A 6647-nucleotide genomic window follows, 5' to 3' on the forward strand; every position below is an offset into this window, starting at 1 on the left:
GTCTCCATTCAAATTACAAGGCACAACAGATATAATTCCTTGAAAAGCACCTTGGTCTAAGGGACTGGACATAAATTACAGGGGGCGGGGTCGGAACACCGCTGCATCAAAAATAGTGACCCTTCAAAAGTTCATGCACAAAAATTAGTGACCCTCCCCCTTATCCGTGCATGAAAATAAGTGACCCTCCCCTGTTACTCAATACCCCAACAAACCCGCAATGTGTTCAAGACCCCTTCTGACTTGCTATACTTTTGAAGTCCCCCTCCCAAAAGGAAGGCAAAATGTGGCCGATATAACGCTTTGTCCAAAAAATATCAAATTATATGTGTGTGATAATTCATGTAAATGTACTTTGCTTGAAGTGGCAGGTAAAAAGTGCATGCCTGTACAAAAAATGTAATTTTTAGATTTCATCGATAATGTTGATTCACTATACATGGTAGTCGACTATAAGAAAACTATGAACGTGTATTTTCCAATATAAAACTAGCAATATCTGTTCATCTATAGATGTTTAATAACTGATATAAATATACTTGTTTAGCATGGGTTGTTTACAAGTGCACATGTGAACAAGATATTTGATTTTGGAATTTCGCTCAAAATGTTGATCCACTATACATGGGAGTCTATGATAAAACTGTAAAAAATATTTTTCACAATTAAAAATATGCACTATTTGTGCATATATGGACCCTGAACAATTGACATAATTGTACTTAATTAGAAGAGGGTGGTAACACGTGCATCTGTGTACAAGAACTTTATTATTTGAATTTCGCATAAAATGTTGATCCATTATACATTGTAGCCTAAGACTAAACTATGAATAATTTTTTTAAAATACAAAACTTGGCAAATCTGTGTATTTATGTATGCTTGATTATTGATATTTATGTTCTTGATTAGACTAGAGTGGTTACAAGTCCATGTGTGTGCAAGAAATTTGATTTTGGAATTTCACCGAAATGTTGATTCATTATACATGGCAGTCTATGATGAAACCCTATGAATATTTTTTTTCCAATACAAAAATAGGACAATCTGTGCATTTATGTATACTCGATTATTGGTATTAATGTTCATGATTAGACTAGAGTGGTTTCAAGTCAATGGTTGTGCAAGAAATTTGATTTTGGCATATCACTGAAATGTCGATTCACTATACATGGCAGTCTATGATGAAACTATGAATAATTTTTTCCAATACAAAACTAGGTAAATCTGTGCATCTATGTACACTTGATTATTGGTATTAATTATCATGATTAGACTAGAGTGGTTTCAAGTCAATGGTTGTGCAAGAAATTTGATTTTGGCATATCACTGAAATGTCGATTCACTATACATGGCAGTCTAAGATGAAACTATGAATAATTTTTTTCCAATACAAAACTAGGTAAATCTGTGCATTTATGTACTTTTGATTATTGGTACTAATTATCATGATTAGACTAGAGTGGTTTCAAGTCAATGGTTGTGCAAGAAATTTGATTTTGAATTTCACTGAAATGTTGATTCACTATACATTGTAGGCTAAGAGGACACTACAAAAACTCATAGGTTTTCTGATCCTAAATTGTTATTCAAAAGTTGTTCGACCTGAAGCTTCCAGTTGTTATTGATGACACTATGCACTATTCTGAGGAGTTTGTATTCTGTCAATGTCCTCAAAAAAATAACCAGATATGAACTGTAATGCTCATGTGTTTCATTATATATTGCAGTTATGTGTAAATTTAAACCTTTGCCACATGTTTGCAACTTCATTGAAAGTATTATGATCAACATAATAAACAATATTCACCACAGATTAACTCTATAGGTCATTAAGTATTCAAACATGTAATTAGCTGAAATAAAAATAATTAATTTCTTTGACTGCTGTCATTGTATCACCACTTTATATAGCAAGTGTAATTGCCTTTGGTCAAGTCCTTCAAACTATATATTCCAAACTTTGAAAGCTCATTAGATATGCAAACTATAAATTAGCTGACATGAAAACTTAGGTGCGAAATGACTTCCAATATTGGTATAACCTGGTATAATCATCAATGTACATAGCATGTTATGCCAACTTTGATCAAATAAATCCAAGTATGTATCCCTAATTAGGAAAGTTAATTGAATACACACATTAGGAATTGGCTGAAGCAAAAATGCTTTGCCTTTCAATAATGTTAGCCTACATAATAGTATCTTTAATGTACATAGCAAGTTTCATCAATTTTGGTCATGTAAATTCAATATAGATCCTAATTTCAAAATTCATTAAATATGCAAATTAGGAGCTGGATGAAGTAAAAATGCTTAATGACTTTCAATAATGTCGTATCGTAACATCTATAATGTACATAACAAGTTTTGTCAACTTTGGTTCAGTCGATACAGATAAATATCCCTGATTATGAAAGTTCATCAAATATGCAAATAAGGAATTAGCTAAAGTTCAAATGCTTAGTGACTTTCAATAATGTTCTATCATAGTATCTTTAATGTACATAGCCATAATCAACTTTGGTCTCGTCAATTCAGATAAATACCCCTAATTAGGAAAGTTCATGAAATATGCAAATTAGGAATTGGCTGATGTAAAAATGCTAAATGACATTTAATTATGTTCTATCATAGTATCTTTAAAGTACTTAGCAAGTTTCATCAATTTTGGTCACGTAACTTCAAATATATATCCTTAATTTCAAAATTCATTAAATATGCAAATTAGGATTTGGATGAAGTAAAATGCTTAGTGACTTTCAGTCAGATTAAATCATAGTATCTTCAATACGCATACCAAGTTTCGTCAATTTTGATCGAGTAAATTCAGATATACACTCCTAATTAGGAAATTTCATTAAACATGCAAATTAGTAATTATCTTTCACGGCACCCCTTAATATCTTTCAAAGCTGATATATCTTGGTGCGATCAACATTTGTAGCGAATCTTATCAAATTGTGTGCAGTCGTTGTCAATATATCTCAGTTTTTTCTAAAATCATTAATTATGCAAATGAGCAAAAAGTAAGCAAGCCACACCCACCAAAAACTAATCGTTCTTGCCATATGAAAACTGAATCTATGTACCAGATTTGATTCTGAACTAATTAGCCGTTTTTGAGATATTGAGTACACAGACAGACAGACACACACAGACAGACAGACAGACGGACACACAGACAGACAGACATCGCTGCAACATATGCTCACGTGTATCAACACGTGAGCAAAAAATGTACATACAGAGACATGAACGTTTGACACTGACCTATACCAAATGTATTGTCAATGGGAGAATGATATCAAATAAGTGATCTCCCGAATTGTTATTGAAAGAGTCATTATATGGGACAGTTATGCACAATTGAGGAGTTAGATAAGTAGAAATTATGACAATTTAAATCAATGTGGCTGCTTGGAGCATCAATACATTGTTTATTATATCCGTAAACTTGCGCCCGAAAATGAAAATGGCAGAAAATGAAAGTGCCAGGAGGTATTTTTTGCCTTTTTTCAGTATTCCATATTCTTCAATACGTGCACATGCAATTTTAGCTTTGGTGCATGAAAAAAGGTGACCCTCCCCATAGGCTTGCACAAAATTTTATAACCCTTCAAAAATGCTTGCGCAAAAAATGGCGACCAACCCAGAAAAACACCGGCCCACCCCCCTGTAATTTATGTCCAGTCCCTAACAGCTTTAATAGTGCATAACAAAAAACATAGAAATATAAAGGAAATCCCAAACACCAATGTAAAGGATATTACCAAGGCTTGGCAATCCATAAATTTCAACCGGAAACCGTGCAGCATGTTCGCTAAAGGGGGGGAAAAACCGATTTTCGGAAGGTTCAGCAAAACACTTGTTACGTGACTTTTATGCAATTAATGACTGTGTACTGTACACGGTTGGATTTCCCAATATCAAGGCTTTCATTTGTTGCTACTAATGTGAAAAAGGCATAAAAATTTGCGGTAACCTTGCATGTAATGCCAGACAATCAACTTTTCACGTACAGTTATCCTATCAGCTGAAAGAAACGCTATGAGCAGGGTCGAAAACATGGCATGTGCTGTTCTGATCACTTCTGATCCAGTTTTGTTCAGGAAACACGTTCTCATAATCGAAGTGCCCAAGGACGATGAACTAATCAGATGAACAAATCATTGAAGAGTGCTAAGATGGTGATTTTGTATAGGTCAGATCATACAGTGCACAGTAGTGGACTTTCGTGTATCCTACATATTTTGCAGTATGCACTCTATCGGTATGTGACAATACATCTTGCAACCAGACCCAAAGGCGCATAGTTGTTTTTCATTGATATGAATGTAAAAATTGCATTTCCTTTAAACCACTAATGGTGCTTCATTTAGATTTGACAAAATCAGTTTATTTTTTGGTTGAATTCATGACCAGATATTTTTATGACGACTCTACTAAACAGTCCGTGTTTAGTATTTTCTTCGCTTTGACACGTCAGCTTGTTAAAGTTGTCTACGAAAAGTAAAAATATGGCAACTGCAGCAATTCCGAGACAGATGTAAACTCCAATCATGATATTTGTTAGACGTTTGTCAGGTGGGTTGCAGAATGTTGTGATGTTTCCCTGTGTCTCTTGACAGTCTTTTGCACCACAGGTGTAAGTTTCAATTCCGAAAGTTTCATATTCATCAATTCGGTTTGTCTTAGACATGCTGGAATATAACAGGGATGGGATAAGTGAAGCAACTGGGACACAAGCTTGATATATGAACAAAAAGACACCCATATTTTGGTTAATTGACGCATCGACTGGTTTTCCTGTGAGAGCAGACAATCTTCGACCAGCCGCAGACACATATGTCGATTGCGCTGTCCATACGTTAGGTGCAGTATGATTACATTTTAGCACAGGGAGTTAAACTTGTCAAAGCAACACGGATTAACTGTCTGGTCAAGTAACAAATGATTAAAGCATTCAACGTTGAATGCTAATCGTGTAAAACTAAAAATTGATCAGCTTGTAGTCAAATATTGTAGATAAACCAATGATATTGTAAAGAAGAGACGATGACCGAATAAAAACTTCAGCAGGTAATTAGACTGTTACCAGCTGAGCGCACTGAAAGTATGTTTTCCTCATTTGTGGTAAAACGTAACAGATTGAAGGGACAGTTAGCTGTATCATTTGACATTTTTTCATGATTTTTATTCTGCATATTAACGACAGAAGAGTTCATGACTGTAGTTTGCCAACAAAGCATGCATGTTTATAAAAATAGACATTGAGGTCCAATAATCAGTATCATTCAAGGTACATAAACTGCCAAAACATAAATTTTGGTCTAGAACGAAAATTCCATTTTTGCCTATACATATGCAGCCTCTTTCAAGAAGCTTAACACTAGGTCTTACAGTGTACCTTTAACCCTTTCACAATCACTGTGGACCTCTACAGCTGAAACTGGTAGTGCAAAGTTTCAGAGAGTACATTGCATTGTGCTTGATATTACAGAACAAAAAATACCGAAAAAGTTGTATTGTCATAAATTATAGCTACTTTTCCTTAAAGGAGAATTAAGTTTAACTCTCTATTTTCATGATGATGTAGGTATAAAAATAAGTGGTTAATACTATGCATTTTATGCAAATATGAGCCGGTGTCTTAATTCAAAAACACACTGATCCCCCTACCGAGCATTTCAAAAGCATGATGACCTGCCCCAATCACCAAACTCAAAAACACAGTGACCCCGCATAAATCAATCTGCCCCAAGACTGAAGAAACTGACCAGTCACTTAGCACTTGGACATGTTTGATTTCGGTTAGACGTTCTTTAGATATTCGAGATCGGTGGACCAGAGTCAGAGGTTAAGAGTTATTACATGGGTAATTTTCGGTACAAAATTTGCAACTTTTAAGTTGAATATGACAGAGGGGTATGGTCAGCCATTATGAATTAACATTGGTTATACTGTGATAAATCATGGTTGTAGGCGACTGCAGGATGTAACTTAAATGTCATTTGCTGACCCGAGGTAACCTTGTCACGAGAGAGATACCTGACCTTTGTGTGGAAACAAGGTAGCCTAGGGTCACAATTATAATATGGATAAAATTTCTCAACTGTCCCACTTTCACATGAAAAGGGCCTGATTGAAGTCAATAAGTGGGCTTGGAAGGACAACAATTCAAAAATGTAAACCTAAATTTGATTTAATCATGTGTAATGTAAAACTGTGAATTTGATGTAGAAATTCAACTTCGAATACAAACATGGTTATCCTTCGTGTCGGCTGACACGTTGCACACGCACATTATTGAACCAATCTTTTTTAGATTGGGGATTTGGCTGAGCGGTTTTGTCTGTGGCTTCTCCGCTAGGTGACTGGGTACCGTACTTTGTGAGTTCGAACCCGATTAAAACCATAGTCACATTCCTACCATGTTAGCATTTCAACTTGAACTCAGTTTTCAGGTTTAGTCGTCAGCACATTCTACATCGGCAATATATTCGTCAAGTGAATGTAAGTGTAAGAAGGTAACGTTTTCGACTTTTGTGCCGTAAATCTGTTCTACTTATTGTCATGGATAAAACTGACATTCGGTAACATGCAGTGAATATACATTGAAATACCTTTCTTTCAATGCACATACG

Source organism: Ptychodera flava, chromosome 19, assembly GCF_041260155.1.
Source record: "Ptychodera flava strain L36383 chromosome 19, AS_Pfla_20210202, whole genome shotgun sequence".
In the NCBI taxonomy this organism is placed as follows: Eukaryota; Metazoa; Hemichordata; class Enteropneusta; family Ptychoderidae; genus Ptychodera; species Ptychodera flava.